The sequence below is a fragment of the Mustela lutreola genome, chromosome 13 (assembly GCF_030435805.1).
Source record: "Mustela lutreola isolate mMusLut2 chromosome 13, mMusLut2.pri, whole genome shotgun sequence".
NCBI classification, from domain to species: Eukaryota; Metazoa; Chordata; class Mammalia; order Carnivora; family Mustelidae; genus Mustela; species Mustela lutreola.
In genome coordinates this window covers 44216258-44234470 of record NC_081302.1, presented here as the reverse complement: position 1 = coordinate 44234470, position 18213 = coordinate 44216258, and positions in this window count along the sequence as shown.

The following is an 18213-nucleotide window of genomic DNA, read 5'->3' as shown; positions in this document are numbered from 1 at the left end:
GGACTTATTTGCTTATCTTAAAGCATCTACTGGAAACAGCCTGTTGGGATAGAGATAGGTGCTAATTTTGTGCTATACCTCTACTTTGATACTCTCTCCAGCCCTGTGCTCTCCTGAGGTCCCACTAAAGTGGGTAGGTACACTCTGGCCCTGTGCTCTCCTATGGTTCCTACAAAATCCATCAGTCTTGTGCAGTCCACACAGGAGACACACCTTAATCACTAGGTTCTGGCCAGCCAGGGGGAGTTGTGTTTCTGGGTCCCATGGAACTATAACAATAATAGTAATAATTCTGGGCAGGCTACCATCCTTAGGTCACTCACTACACAGAAAGCAGACTGAGACACACTCCCAGTCTTTCTATTAAAAAGCTCTATTTAATTGTCCTGGAGCTTCAGCTTGAGGGATAGTCTTCAGGTTTGCCACACATCTACGGGCAACAGAGGTGCTCTCAGGGAACGTAGGAGGAGAGTTGCCATCTTTGCACTCTCCCTTGGCCTTGCTACAGCTTGTTAGTACTTTCTATAAAGAAGCTTGTACACTTGTCTGAAGCCCTGATTTTTGCAACTTTCTCCCAGAGAACATGAGATTATCCAGTCTAGAGGCCAGCAGGATTTGTGACTGCAATCCTACAGGACTGGATATATTTGCATACTTTCAAAGCTGCAGCTCAGGGGTCTAGCTTATAATCATCTTGAAACTAGATCCTTCCCTTTGGAACACTGACAGGTCTTCACACAATCTCATCAGCTGGGACTTACAAAAGTAAATCAGGCTGCTTAACAACCACAAAGGTTCAAGAGACAACCAAGGACTAGGGCAAGGTTGAACAATAATATTCATCTTCTATATGAGGCCACTCCTTCAAGACTGGGAGAGTTAACAGTTTTGCCTAGTATGTAGAAACAAAACACAGAGATTCAAACAAAATGAGGAAACAGAGGAATATATTCCAAATAAAAGAATAAGATTAAAATTCAGAAAGAAACCTCAATTAAGTGGAAATAAATAATGTATCTGAAAAAGAGTTCAAAGTATTGTTCATAAAGATGTTCACCTAACTTGGGAAAGAATGGTTGAATATATTGAGAACTTCAACAGAGATAGAAAATATAAGAAATCCCCAAAAAGTCACAGAGCTGAAGAATATAATCATTGAACTGAAAAACAAACTAAAGAGGTTCAACAGCAGACTGGATGAAGAAGAAGAAATGATCAATAATCTAGAAGATAGGGAGGTAGAATTCACTCCAGCGGAGCAGCAAAAAGAGAAAATATATTTTTTTTAACAATGTAAAGAGTTTAAAGGACATCAAGGGAAAGAGCATTCACATTATGGAGTCACAGAAGGAGAAGAGAGAGAGAAAGAGACAGAAAATGTATTTGAAGAAATAATGGTTAAAAACTTCTCTAAGCTGGGGAAGGAAACAGACATCCAGATCCCGGAAGCACAGAGGGTTTCAAATAAGATAAACCCAAAAAGATTCACTCCAAGACAAATTTGCAATTAAAGTATCAAGAGCTCCATGTAAGAGAGAATTTTAAAATCAGTAAGATCAAAAAAAAAAAAAAAAAGGGGGTGCCTGGGTGGCTTGGTCGGTTAAGTATCTGACTCGTGATTTCAACTCAGGTCATGATCTCATGAATCCTGGGATAGAATTCTGCATTGGACTGCATGCTCAGTGGGGAGTCTCCTCTTTCTTTTTCCCCTCCCCCCACTTGCATTCTTTCTCTAAAACAAATAAATAAATCTGCAAAAAAAAAAAAAAAAGGCAGTAAGAAAAAAAATAAAACAATTTCTGATGTACAGGAGAACCTCCATAAGACTATCAGTAGATTTTTCATCAGATTCTTTGCAGTCTAGAAGGGAGTGGCACAGTATATTCAAAGTACTGAAAGAAAAAATTGCCAACCGAGAATAATCTACCTGGTAAGGTTATCATTCAGAATTAAAAGATTAATAGTTTTCTAGATAAGCAAAAGCTAAAGGAGTTCATCACCACTAAACTTTGCTTACAAAAAATGTAAAAGAGACTACTTTAAGGTGAAAAAATGGGCATTGATTAATTACAAAAAAAAATGAAAGTATAAAATTTATTGATAAGGGTAAATATACAGTAAAGGTAGTAGGTTAATCACTTGTAAAGCTAGTATGAAGGTTAAAAGACAAAAAAGTGTAAAAATAACTATAATAATCTGTCAAGGGATACACAAAATAAAAATACATAAAATATGACATCAAAAACATAAAACATGGGGAGAGGGACTAATAATGTAGTTTTTTTTTAATGCATTAAAACTTAAGTGGCTATCAACTTAAAATACCTGTTACATGTATGGGCTATTATATGTGAGCCTCATGGTAACCACAAAACAAAAACTTTCAGTAGATGCACAGAGGATAGAAAGAAATGAATGTAGACAAAACAGTAAAGAAAATCATCAAACTACAAAGATAGAGAGCAATAGAATAAAGGAATGAAGAGCCAGAAAATAATTTTTAAAATGGCAAAAGTATGTGCTTATCAATAATTACTTTAAATGTAGGTGGACAAAATTATCTAACCAAAAGATGTAGAGTGGCTAAATGGATAAAATAACAAGACCCATCTATATGTCATTTACAAGAGATTCACTTCAGATGTAAGGACACACAAAGACTGAAAGTGAAGGAGTGAAAACATGTCCACACAAATGAAAGCCAGAAGAAAGCTGAGGTAGCTATATTTATATCAGAAAAAAATACAGTTTATTTTTTGAAAAGATTTATTTATTATAGAGTGAGCATGCATACAGGAGGAGGGGCAAAAGGAGAGAGGGAAAGAACCCTCAAGCCAACTCTTCATTGAGTTCAGAGCCTGACATGGGGCTTGATCCTGGGACCTGGAAATCATGACCTGAACTGAAACCAAGAACCAGCCATTCAACTGATTGAGCCTTCTAGGCAACCCAGAAAAAATACACTTTTAAAACAAATAAAAGAAGTTGTTTAAATAATGATAAAGATGCCAGTACAAAAGAGGATATCACAACTATGGATATCCATGTACCCAACTTAGGAGAACTTAAATACATAAAGCAAGTATTAACAGATCTAAAGGGAGAAATTGACAGCAATAAAATAATATTTGGAGATTTCTGCCCAGTTACATCAGTGGATGTATCATCCAGACATAAAACATTGCCCTTAAATGACACCCTGGACCTCATGGACTTTATGGATATATACAGGACATCCCATCTAAAAGTGGCAGAATACACATTCTTTTCAAATGCAAATGAATCATTCTGTGGTATAGGTTATATGTTAGGCCACAGAATGAGGGTCAGTAAATTTAAGATTGAAATCATATCAAGCATCTTTTCTGATCATTGTGGTTTAAAACTAGAAATCAATTATAAGAAGCAAGTCAGAAAATTTTTTTTAAATGTGGAGATTAAACAGCATATCACTGAACAACCACAACGTCAATATATAAATCACAAGAGAAACCAAAAAAAAGAAAGAAAAAAAAAAGCCTTGAGATAAATGAAAATAGAAATGCACTTGACCAAAATTTATAGGAGGCAGCAAAAGAAATTCTAAGAGGGAATTTCACAGGTATAGTCCTACCTCAAAAACAAGAAAACTTTCAAACAATATAACTTTACTCATAAAAGACTTAGAAAAAGAAGAAAAAATGAAGCCTGAATTTAGTGGGAGGAAGAAAAAACAAAGATCATGAGGAAAAATGAGAGAGACTAAAAAGATAATAAATAACATCAGTGTAATTAAACGCTGGTTCTTCGAAAATAAAAGTAAAACTGATAAATCTTCAGGTGGACTCACTAAGAAAAGAAGAGAGAGGACTCAAATAAATAAAATAAAGAGAAGTTACAACTGATACAAAGAAATAAAAGGATCATAAGAGGCGACTATGAACAATTATATGTCAGGAAATTGGATAACATTGAAGAGATGGATAAATTCCTAGAAACATAAAGATCTTCCAAGACTGAATTATGAAGAAGTAAGAAACCTGAATAGACTGATCATTAATAAGAAGATTGAATCAGTAGTCGAAAGATTTTCTTCCAAAGTAGACATACAGATGGTCGGCAGGCCTGTGGGGGAAAAAAGCCTCCGTCACTAATAATCACTAATCATCATGGAAATGCAAATCAAAATCACAACCATACCTGTTAAAATGGCTAATAAGAAAAATACAAGAAAAAACTAGTGTTGGCAAGGATGTGGATAAAAAGGAACACTCATGTACTGTTGGTGGAAGTGTAAATTGGTACAGCCACTGTGGAAAACAGTATGGAGGTTCCTCAGAAATTAAAAATAGAACTATCATGTGATTCAGGAATTCCACTTGTGACTATTTATCCAAATAAAACAAAAAAACTAATTAAAAAAATATATATGCACCCTTGTGCTCATCACAGAGTTATTTATGATAGCCAAGACATGGAAACAACCTGAGTGGCCACTGATGGATGAATGGATACAGATTTGGTATATATACACAACAGAATACTACTCAAGCATAAAAACAAGAATGAAGTCTTGCCATTGGGGGTAATATGGATGGAACTTGAGGGTATTATGCTAAGCAAAATAAATCAAGGGCAAATACCATATGATTTCATCTTATGTGGAATCCAAAAAAAAAATCCAGATGAACAAACAAAACAAAACTCAGAGATACAGAGAATACAGTGGTGGTTTCCAGGGGAAGTAAGTACAAACTTCCAATTATAAAATACTTAAGTCATGGGGATATAATGTACAGCATAGGGACAAGAGTCCATATGATTTTAGTGCATATTTGAAAGTTGCCAAGGGAGTAAATCTTAAAAGTTCTTATCATAAGAAAAAAAACCTGTAATTTTGTGTGGTGATGCATAGTAACTAGATTTATTGTAAATTACACTGAGGTACTGTTCTTACTAGTCAGATTGGCAAAATTCAAAAGCATACCAATATACTCTGGTAAGGAAGCTGTAGAGAAACAGTCACTGTCATACACTGTGGTTGGAATTGCAGAACAATCTACAAAATGGAGAGGAATTTGGCATTATCTAATAAAAGTAAGGGAGAGACAATCTGTATTACATGTAGAAGAAATAAATAAGCCTCAGGGAATTTTTAAATTCTCTTGTTTAGCAAAATATGAAATCACATAAATATAATAACTGAGCTCCTATATATCTGGTGAAAGACAGCTTTTTATATCTGAATTACCAAAGGAAAACAGTAAAGATACACCAGTTCAAAACACTTCATACACTATCTTAGCTGATATTTTGTGTGAAAATAGGTTTAAAAGCAATTAAAATTGATGGGAATTTGTTGTCCTTGGTATACTCTATTATTGAAATGATGTAGCACAAAATAAAGGCATAAAAACAAGACACAAATTACAAATTATACATTGTTTCAGATATACTTTTTAATCAATGACATTCTAAGTGTGAATTAAAAACATAATTTCATAAATTTGATAATGACATATTTCTCTAGTAGTGTGACAGTATATGCCTCATACACTGATAAACTGTGGTGAATTTATTCTAATTAAATCTGCATGTGTGCCTCTCTTTCCCCTTGACTTACTGCATAGATGTTGAGTTTTATATCATCTGGCCTAGGGTAGCACTTAAGAAATGCTGACTTTTTTTTTTTTTTTTTGGTCTTTTTACTTTCTCCCACCACTGGACTTCTGTAAACTCGTAAGTCACTGCAGAACCAGGCACTTCAGGGAAGTGATTGATGATACCAGCTACCAGTCCTTGACAGATTTTGATCCCCACCAGAAATTTGGCATCCATCATGTGCCTGAAATATTCAGTTGTTCCTTGATGATTTAGTATCCCAAATTCTGTGTTCCACAATTTCTATTTGGAGTGGAAAAAATCTGTCATTTTGGAAAAGATGCAGTGATTTCCATTCTTTTTGAGTATCAGCAAGCTCAAAAAAACCTTACAGTGAAAGCTACATTGTGTCATATTTTTCCTAATTAAAAAGAGAATCAAACACATGCCCTTCAATTCCTTCTAAATATTATAGTAGGTAACATCATCTTCCAGCATCAAATCATAGCATATGTTATATATGGAGGGCTGTGTACATCAAGTCATGCTGTGCTACAAAATATAAAATACATTTTTGCTAATTTAGTATATTTCCTTATTTTCCTTTGTCAGTATTTACCAAATGCCATTTTACAAGTGTTTCAAGATGCCAAATCAATGTAATTGATGTATCTTACATCAATGCATCTTACTTTACTGTTGACTAAAAATTTTAATACAAACACTAACAAGGATGTGCAAGTTTTTAAGTGAAAGAAAAAATGTTCAAACTTAAGGATAAGCTGAATGTTATGAATAGATAATAAGAATACTTCTTTCTTTTCTGCCGACTTTTTTCAAAGTTACATTTGACGTTCTTGAAGAAGGAAATTTTTAGAAGACATACCATAAGAACTGGGAGGTGATTAGTCTGATGAAAAAGAGATGTTTTATGCATAAGAAGTGACAAATAATTCACGAAAAGGGAATTACCAACTTAAACAAAACATGGCAAATATAACTATTTCATAAGACATTTTTGAAAATATTATTTAATTTAATGTATTCTCTTTTGTAGATTTAATATTTCATGTATGATGTTTTATGGAGTACTTCTCATCTTTAGTGTGCATTAGAATAATTTGTATAACTTGTTAAAGCAGAATCATGGGAATAACTCCAGAGATTTTGACCTGGTTGTTCTAGGGTGTATGTCCATAAAATTTGCATCTTTAACAAGTGCTCAGATTTTGAAGGTTCTTCCAGGAAATGGACCATACTTTGAGTATAACTGCTTTAGGACAAAAATACTAGAAATTCATAAACGATCAGATATTAGTCCATAGGAAACTGGACTAGGAGAAAATGTCCATGGCATACTTTCTCAACTTTCCTCAAACTTTCTGAATTATTCTCCATCAGTGAGCAGTCATGTGTAGATAATGCATGAGCTCTGCTATGCCCATCTCTCCTCTGGATACAACTTAGTCCCTTTATTACAGAGCTTGTTTCTCCTGGTGTCCAGAAAACTTGCAATTCCCTCTTCTAACTTGTCCATGAATACTCTAGAACTGCTTTCAAGTTTGAGAGTGTTAGACCCAAGTTCTTTAGTAACAGGCATTTTCTCTTTCCTGAACATCCTAGCATCCCAAAGGGCTTAAGTAGTGTCTGTCACCTAGTAAGTCTTCAACAAGTGTTCATGGAATAAATATGTAAAACCTGAAATGTGAGTCATTGCATGAATTAGTTGGTCCTTCTCTAAACCACCTCTTTTCCCCACAATATCTTGTAAACTTTTGTAATCCAACTCAGCAGTGGTGGTTATGACACACACAATCACTGAGGTTTTCATTTGTTAGGATATTTTGTTTGAAAATAAGCTGTTTTTTTTTTTTAATACCTCTAGATTTTCAGCACCTTGAGAGTGATTGTAAGACCAGGCTTGATAAATGTTTCGAGTATGTACTAAGTGATGTCTACATTTTATTTTTGAAAAGGTTCAAGCGTATATCCACTTTCAAAATTTAATCATTTTCTACTCAATTTCTGTTCCCAGTTTACCCTTTCAACTTAAACTCTGCTTCCATTAGGACTCTTTTTCCTAAACCTCTGGGCTGTGTAAGTTTCTGCCATTCGGTCCACTGATAGCACTCTGTTCTGTGTCTGAGCATTTATCTAAATGTCATTATATGGTTTTTTTCTGTAATATTTTATTTTTTTAAAAAATCCCTATCATCTTAAAATTAAAAAAATGTCTATTATGGTTTATTATTTCATTGCATAATACAATTTTTAAAAATGTGTTGAACCAATATATTAAATTATTAAAGGAACCTAATAATGTTAGAGTAATTATTCAGATGAATAAGAACAGTGATAGGTTTATTTTCCAATTACACTATATGTTGCTGTACTTTTCTTTTGATGTCGTCCGAGCTACTTATTGGCACTCAATCTATAGATAAATAAGCTACTTAATTGAAAATTTCCAATAGCTTTCTAATGAAAAGAGTTTTGAAATACCAGTGATAAAAGGTTTACATTGAAATGTGAGGAGTCAAGATGTCGGAAAAGTAGCAGGCTGAGACTACTTCAGCTAGCCGGAGATCAGCTAGATAGCTTATCTAAAGATTGCAAACACCTACAAATCCATCGTCAGATCAAAGAGAAGAAGAACAGCAATTCTGGAAACAGAAAAACAACCACTTTCTGAAAGGTAGGACCGGCGGAGACGTGAATCCAAAGCGACAGGAAGATAGACCCGGGGGGAGGGTCCGGCTCCCGGCAAGCAGCAGAGCAATGGAGCACAAAATCGGGACTTTTAAAAGTCTGTTACACTGAGGGACATCGCTCCAGAGGCTAAACCCGGGGCGAAGCCCACGCGGGGTCAGCGTGGCCTCAGGTCCCGCAGGGTTACAGAAGGATCGGGGGTCTCTGAGTGTTGCAGAGCTTGCGGGTATTGGAACGGGAAAACCAGCTACAGAGACAGAGCCGACAGTAAGCTCACAGCTCGGGTGACCTTGAACCGGTCGCAGGCTCGGTGAACACGGAGCGCGGCCGGAGGTCAGGCAGACGGGAGTAACTGGGCGCTGTTCTCTGAGGGCGCACTGAGGAGTGGGGCTCCAGGCTCTCGGCTCCTCTGGGCCAGAGAACAGGAGGCCGCCATTTGTATTCCCGTCCTCCAGAACTCTACGGAAAGCGCTCAGGGAACAAAAGCTCCTGAAAGCAAACCTGAGCGGATTACTCAGCCTGGCCCCTGGTAAGGGCGGTGCAATTCCACCTGGGGCAAAGACACTTGAGAATCACTACACCAGGCCCCTCCCCCAGAAGATCAACAAGAAATCCAACCAAGACCAAGTTCACCTAACAAGGAGTTTGGTTTCAATACCAAGGGGAGCAACAGAATTCCAGAGGAGGAGAAAGCCAAGCACGGAACTCATGGCTTTCTCCATGTGATTTTTTTTTTTTAGTCTTGCAGTTAATTTAATTTTTTTCTTTTTTCTTTTTTTCCTTTTTCTTGCCTTTGGGTAAATTTTTTTTAAAATTTTTACCCTTTTCTTTTTTAACCTTTTTTAACTAGTTTAATATATATATATATATATATATATATATATATATATATATGTTCTTTTTTATATTTTTCTTTATTCATTTTCTTTTTTTTAATTCTTTTCTTTTTCTTTCTCTTTTTTTTCTTTCTTCCTTTTTTTTTTTAAGATTTTATTTATTTATTTGATAGAGAGAAATCACAAGTAGTTGGAGAGGCAGGCAGAGAGAGGGAGAGGGAAGCAGGCTCCCCGCTGAGCAGAGAGCCTGACGTGGGACTGATCCCAGGACCCCGAGATCATGACCTGAGCCGAAGGCAGCGGCTTAACCCACTGAGCCACACAGGCACCCCTCTTTCTTCCTTTTTGAACCTCTTTTTATCCCCTTTCGCCCCCCTCACTATTTGGGATCTCTTCTGATTTGGTTAAAGCATATTTTCCTGGGGTTGTTGCCACCCTTTTAGTATTTTACCTGCTCCTTCATATACCCTTATCTGGGCAAAATGACAAGACAGAAAAATTCACCACAAAAAAAAAGAACAAGAGGCAGTACCGAAGGCTAGGGACCTAATCAATACAGACATTGGTAATATGTCAGATCTAGAGTTCAGAATGACAATTCTCAAGGTTCTAGTGGTCTCGAAAAAGGCATAGAAGATATTAGAGAAACCATCTCCGGAGATATAAAAGCCCATCTGGAAAAATAAAAGAACTAAAATGTAACCAAGTTGAAATAAAAAAAGCTATTAATGAGGTGCAATCAAAAATGGAGGCTCTCACTGCTAGGATAAATGAGGCAGAAGAAAGAATTAGCGATATAGAAGACCAAATGACAGAGAATAAAGAAGCTGAGCAAAAGAGGGACAAACAGCTACTGGATCATGAGGGGAGAATTCGAGAGATAAGTGACACCATAAGAAGAAACAACATTAAAATAATTGGGATTCCAGAAGAAGAAGAAAGAGAGAGGGGAGCAGAAGGTATACTGGAGAGAATTATTGGGGAGAATTTCCCCAATATGGCAAAGGGAACGAGCATCAAAATTCAGGAGGTTCAGAGAACACCCCTCAAAATCAATAAGAATAGGCCCACACCCCGTCACCTAATAGTAAAATTCACAAGTCTTAGTGACAAAGAGAAAATCCTGAAAGGATCCCGGGAAAAGAAGTCTGTAGCATACAATGGTAAAAATATTAGATTGGCAGCTGACTTATCCACAGAGACTTGGCAGGCCAGAAAGAGCTGGCATGATATTTTCAGAGCACTAAACGAGAAAAACATGCAGCCAAGAATACTATATCCAGCTAGGCTATCATTGAAAATAGAAGGAGAGATTAAAAGCTTCCAGGACAAACAAAAACTGAAAGAATTTGCAAACACCAAACCAGCTCTACAGGAAATTTTGAAAGGGGTCCTTTAAGCAAAGAGAGAGCCTACAAGTGGTAGATCAGAAAGGAACAGAGACCATATACAGTAACAGTCACCTTACAGGCAATACAATGGCACTAAATTCATATCTTTCAATAGTTACCCTGAATGTTAATGGGCTAAATTCCCCAATCAAAAGACACAGGGTATAAGAATGGATAAAAAAACAAAACCTATCTATATGTTGCCTCCAAGAAACTCATTTTAAGTCCGAAGACACCTCCAGATTTAAAGTGAGGGGGTCGAAAAGAATTTACTATGCTAATGGACATCAGAAGAAAGCAAGAATGGCAATCCTTATATCAAATCAATTATATTTTAAGCCAAAGACTATAATAAGAGATGAGGAAGGACACTATATCATACTCAAAGGGTCTGTCCAACAAGAAGATCTAATAATTTTAAATATCTATGCCCCCAACGTGGGAGCAGCCAACTATATAAACCAATTAATAACAAAATCAAAGAAACACATCAATAATAACACAATAATAGTAGGGGACTTTAACAGTCCCCTCACTGAAATGCACAGATCATCCAAGCAAAAGATCAGCAAGGAAATAAACGCCTCAAATGACACACTGGACCAGATGGACATCACAGATATATTCAGAACATTTCATCCCAAAGCAACAGAATACACATTCTTCTCTAGTGCACATGGAACATTCTCCAGAATAGATCACATCCTCGATCCTAAATCATGACTCAACCGGTATCAAAAGATTGGGATCATTCCCTGCATATTTTCAGACCACAGTGCACTAAAGCTAGAACTCAACCACAGAAGGAAGTTTGGAAAGAACCCAAATACATGGAGACTAAACAGCATCCTTCTAAAGAATGAATGGGTCAACGAGGAAATTAAAGAAGAATTGAAAAAAATCATGGAAACAAATGATAATGAAAATACAACGGTTCAAAATCTGTGGGACACAACACAGGCAGTCCTGAGAGGAAAATATATAGCAGTACAAGCCTTTCTCAAGAAACAAGAAAGGTCTCAGGTACACAACCTAACCCTACACCTAAAGGAGCTGGAGAAAGAACAAGAAAGAAACCCTAAGCCCAGCAGGAGAAGAGAAATCCTAAAGATCAGAGAAGAAATCCATGAAATAGAAACTAAAAAAACAATAGAACAAATCAACGAAACTAGGATCTGGTTCTTTGAAAGAATTAATAAAATTGATAAACCCCTGGCCCGACTTATCAAAAAGAAAAGAGAAAGGACCCAAATAAATAAAATCATGAATGAAAGAGGAGAGATCACAACTAACACCAAGAAATACAAACTATTATAAGAACATACTATGAGCAAATCTACGCCAACAAATTTGACAATCTGGAAGAAATGGATGCACTCCTAGAAACATATAAACTACCACAACTGAACCAGGAAGAAATAGAAAGCCTGAAGAGACCAATAACCAGTAAGGAGATTGAAACAGTCATTAAAAATCTCCAAACAAACAAAAGCCCAGGGCCAGATGGCTTCCCGGGGGAATTCTACGAAACATTTAAAGAAGAACTAATTCCTATTCTCCTGAAACTGTTCCAAAAAATAGAAATGGAAGGAAAACTTCCAAACTCATTTTATGAGGCCAGCATCACCTTGATCCCAAAACCAGACAAGGATCCCATCAAAAAAGAGAGCTATAGACCAATATCCTTGATGAACACAGATGCAAAAATTCTCACCAAAATACTAGCCAATAGGATTCAACAGTACATTAAAAGGATTATTCACCACAACCAAGTGGGATTTATTCCAGGGCTGCAAGGTTGGTTCAACATCTGCAAATCAGTCATGTGATACAACACATCAATAAAAGAAAGAACAAGAACCATATGATACTCTCAATAGATGCTGAAAAAGCATTTGACAAAGTACAGCATCCCTTCCTGATCAAAACTCTTCAAAGTGTAGGGATAGAGGGCACATACCTCAATATCATCAAAGCCATCTATGAAAAACCCACCGCAAATATCATTCTCAATGGAGAAAAACTGAAAGCTTTTCCGCTAAGGTCAGGAACACGGCAGGGATGTCCATTATCACCACTGCTATTCAACATAGTACTAGAAGCCCTAGCCTCAGCAATCAGACAAGAAAAGGAAATTAAAGGCATCCAAATCGGCAAAGAAGAAGTCAAATTATCACTCTTCACAGATGATATACTATATGTGGAAAACCCAAAAGGCTCCACTCCAAAACTGCTAGAACTTGTACAGGAATTCAGTAAAGTGTCAGGATATAAAATCAATGCACAGAAATCAGTTGCATTTCTCTACACCAACAACAAGACAGAAGAAAGAGAAATTAAGGAGTCAATCCCATTTACAATTGCACCCCAAACCATAAGATACCTAGGAATAAACGTAACCAAAGAGGCACAGTATCTATACTCAGAAAACTATAAAGTACTCATGAAAGAAATTGAGGAAGACACAAAGAAATGAAAAATGTTCCATGCTCCTGGATTGGAAGAATAAATATTATGAAAATGTCTATGCTACCTAACACAATCTACACATTTAATGCGGTTCCTATCAAAGTGCCATCCATCTTTTTCAAAGAAATGGAACAAATAATTCTAAAATTTATATGGAACCAGAAAGACCTCGAAGAGCCATAGGGATATTGAAAAAGAAAGCCAAAGTTGGTGGCATCACAATTCCGGACTTCAAGCTCTATTACAAAGCTGTCATCATCAAGACAGCATGGTACTGGCACAAAAACAGACACATAGATCAATGGAACAGAATAGAGAGCCCTGAAATAGACCCTCAACTCTATGGTCAACTAATCTTCGACAAAGCAGGAAAGAATGTCCAATGGAAAAAAGACAGCCTCTTCAATAAATGGTGCTGGGAAAATTGGATAGCCACATGCAGGAAAATGAAATTGGACCATTTCCTTACACCACACACGAAAATAGACTCAAAATGGTTGAAGGACCTCAATGTGCGAAAGGAATCCATCAAAATCCTTGAGGAGAACACAGGCAGCAACCTCTTCGACCTCAGCGGCAACAGCATCTTCCTTGGAACATCGCCAAAGGCAAGGGAAGCAAGGGCAAAAATGAACTATTGGGATTTCATCAAGATCAAAAGCTTTTGCACAGCAAAGGAAACAATTAATAAAATCAAAAGACAACTGACAGAATGGGAGAAGATATTTGCAAACGACATATTAGATCAAGGACTAGTGTCCAAAATCTATAAAGAACTTAGCAAACTCAACACCCAAAGAACAAATAATCCAATCAAGAAATGGGCAGAGGACATGAACAGACATTTCTGCAAAGAAGACATCCAGATGGCCAACAGACACATGAAAAAGTGTTCCATATCACTGGGCATCAGGGAAATACAAATCAAAAGCACAATGAGGTATCACCTCACACCAGTGAGAATGGCTAAAATCAACAAGTCAGGAAATGACAGATGCTGGCAAGGATGTGGAGAAAGGGGAACCCTCCTACACTGTTGGTGGGAATGCAAGCTGGTGCAGCCACTCTGGAAAACAGCATGGAGGTTCCTCAAAATGTTGAAAATAGAACTGCCCTATGACCCAGCAATTGCACTATGGGGTATTTACCCTAAAGATACAAACGTAGTGATCCAAAGGGGCACGTGCACCCGAATGTTTATAGCAGCAATGTCCACAATAGCCAAACTATGGAAAGAACCTAGATGTCCATCAACAGATGAATGGATCAAGAAGATGTGGTATATATACACAATGGAATACTATGCAGCCATCAAAAGAAATGAAATCTTGCCATTTGCGACAACATGGATGGAACTAGAGCGTATCATGCTTAGCGAAATAAGTCAAGCGGAGAAAGACAACTATCATATGATCTCCCTGATATGAGGAAGTGGTGATGCAACATCGGGGCTTAAGTGGGTAGAAGAAGAATCAATGAAACAAGATGGAATTGGGAGGGAGACAAACCATAAGTGACTCTTAATCTCTCAAAACAAACTGAGGGTTACTGGGGGGAGGGAGGTTGGGAGAAGGGAGTGGGATTATGGACATTGGGGAGGGTATGTGCTTTGGTGAGTGCTGTGAAGTGTGTTTACCTGGTGATTCACAGACCTGTACCCCTGGGGATAAAAATATATGTTTATAAAAAATAAAAAATTTAAAAAAGAAAAAGAAATATCCAGCTGTGGTGTCTGGGTGGCTCATAGTTAAGTGCCTCCGACTGAGGTCATGATCCCAGGGTCCTGGGATAGAGTCCCACATGAGCAGTCTGCTCAGTGGGGAGCCTGCTTCTCCTCTGCCTATTTATGATCTCCCTCTCTGTCAAATAAATAAATAAAATCTTAAGAAAAAAAATTACTCAGCCAAATTGTCCAAACTATAGAATAATAGGTAATTGGGGAAATGCTCCAACCAAATAAAAAACTAGTATAAGGAATTAGATTTACAGCTAAAATAAGCTCACTATAATTATATCATAGATTATCCAGGAGATCAATGGCTGTTACTTTATCAAGGAATCATCATCAACTGGGAAACATACATGTATAATATTATAGAATTGAGTGGTTACCCTAAAGAAGCTGACAATTTTGTCATAAACTAAAAGAGGTATGAAAAGGAGGGAATGACAGGGTATGGTGCAGAAATGATTTGAAATGGAGTCACAAAGTAAAGATTTCTAGAAAAATTATCACTTAAAAAATAAAAAATAAAATGATTATTGAATTAGGATTTAGAGTGATGAGAAAATTTTTTAAAGAGCATGTACATATTGCATGGAGCACTGGGTGTGGTGCATAAACAATGAATTCTCGAACACTGAATAGAAAAAAACATAAATTATAAAAGAAATATATATATATATATATATATATATATATATATATAAAAGAAATATATATATAATATCTAAAAGAAATATATAATATATAAAAATGTGTTATTTTACATATATATATATGAAAAGAGAGAGAAATGTCCTGAGACAAAATGAGAATGAACAAAAATTCTTGGCTATGTGAAACACAATTAGGCATTTCAAGTAGTTCCTTTTAGTTGTGAAGCAGGCAAGGGAGAAGTGGAAGATGATGGATTAGAAAAATAAATAGGAGTTACTGATGAAGGGGTCCTGAATAACATTTTTTGCTATTATTTTAGCAGTGGTGCTAAAATAGTAATAGATTCTATATGGAAATCAATCCCACCAAAATTATTGCATAGCTATTTGTTGAAATTTGAAGCTTATAAATTCCTGGAAATAATCATGGTGTAAGTCTTGATGTCAGCTTGTTAGTTTACAGAAGCAAGTGCACTTTTTGAGCCTAGATACCATATTTAATCCTAAGTATAGATGTATTACTTAGTATTTTTAATAGATATTGTGCCCTGAATTACTTTCATTCATTTGTGTATCTAAGATTTCTATTCTCATTCCCCAGAAATGTTAGGTTATTTTCAGTTTCTAGTTGAAGTAAAAAGGAATTGGAACATACTACTTGCAATGAAAGATGGATATTTATTTTTGAAATTTACCTTAGAACCGCACAATACTATTAGTAACCTAAATGACAAAGTAAATTTAAAAAAAATTACCTACATGAAGGTATGTTATCACTTTTGACACTCTCTTACCAGTTAAATGCTATTTTAATGGGTACTTTGTTTAGCAGCAACAATGTCTCAAAGAACAGCAAGCTGTGTAACCTTGATAAGACTTATGTGAAAGGAATACCTATGATTTAAACCGAATTAAACCTTGGGCTCCTTGTGGAAGAACTCCTTCAGTGATTACCCAATAAAGATATGAGAATGACATACTTTAAATTTTTAAACACTGATAATTTCATTCTGCTGTCAAAAAATTTTATAAAGAATAGTGTCAATGTGTTATCCTATAGCAAAGATAACAATTCTGATGAAATCCTTAAAAACGACCTATTTCTATTATTGCAAGACAAACTTGTCATGAAATTAAAATGATAAATTATACTCCAATGTAGTCAGCACTACCTTAAAATATTCCAATAGTAAAAAATTCAAAATATTTACAGAATTTTGTCAGTATAGAAAAGAATTAATGGTAAACATTTAGAGAAAGTTTACAAATGGGAAAAAAGATAAGTCAGCTATTCTAATTGAGAATCAAACATGTTCTTCTCTGCTTCTCATGGTAGAAGCTCTTTTGGAAAATTTCGAAGGGCTGTGTTTTAAGGAACCATTTACAGAAGTTGCCTGTGTTTGATATTTATTTTTTTTTTTTGTTTTGTGTGTCTCAGATGACATATTAGTATTTTGGAAACTACTGTGAAAAAGCCAAATGATAAAAGCAAAAAGATAGATATTATATCCATAGACTAGGGAATAGAGGTATTTATGCACTATCAAGATAAAATACTTTAAATAAGAACACACACACACACTATAAAAAGCAAGAATCTGAACATGCCCCAGCAATGTAAAGTCTAAGAAATCACAGATTACCAGAAAAGTCTAAGGTAGAGGCTGTATATTAATTCATTGGTATTACCAGTAACAGTCTTCCTAAGCGATCAGGAATACATGAGATTTGTTATATTGTTGAACAATCATTGAAGAGATTTTGAGAAATGAAAGCCAGTTTGGAAAACGTGTACCTATATTCCTTAGGAATGTGTTTAATAACTGCTTGAAAGACATTCTATTTACCATGGGCAATTATAATTTCCCAGTCCTAGAATCCAAGGACATTGCTGTCATTTATTACATTCTCTATGGCTTCTATCATTTCTATCCTAGAATTCCCATCCTATGTCACATACAATATACACATACAATTAGAAAGCTATTCTCTGTCAATTTCCATAATATAAAGATTTCTGAGATTCTTAGAATGATCACAACTAAGGGTATTCTGAAAACATGTTAATTCTACCATTATTAAAAAAGAGTTTACTTCAGTCATTCCAGATTTTATGTTTTTTATACTTTTCCTCTTTCCTAAATTGAGTAATTTTTGAATGACATAAACATATCTCTATTTAGCTATCCAATTTAAGAAAATATTTTCCAGGCCTTCGCTCAGGCAAGATGGAATACAGTTAAAAACTGAATAATAATTTGCCCCTTACTTTAAAACAATATGAAGTCTCAATTCTGATATCTGTAGTATATACTGTAAGATGCTCTGTGAGCAAAGAATTCATTTTTTTTTCACCCTAAGCAATCTTTCTTCTTTATTGATCTATTTGTTATAGAATTGACTTGGGCTTAAGATTTTTTAAATGTATTTTTAAAAACTTTCATGTATTATTTGTTTTTTGGAATGAATTTATTTATTTATATTTTAGATATTTATTTATTTATTTGACAGACAGAGATCACAAGTAGGCAGAGAGGCAGGCAGAGAAAGAGGAGGAAGCAGGCTACCCATCGAGCAGAGAGCCCGATGTGGGGCTCGATCCCAGGACCCTGGGACCATGACCTGAGCCGAAGCCAGAGGCTTTAACCCACTGAGCCACCCAGGTGCTCGTGGAATGAATTTAAATTTAAACAGTTAATATTTGCTGTGTAATGAGCTACCAACAAAACTTAGTGTCTTGAAAGAAAAGCCGTGTGTTTAGTTTCTGATACTTCAGCAATTTAGGCTGCTCTTTAGAGTTATGACAGTAGAAAATAGGGATTTTAAATAGGGATTTAAAATAGGGATTT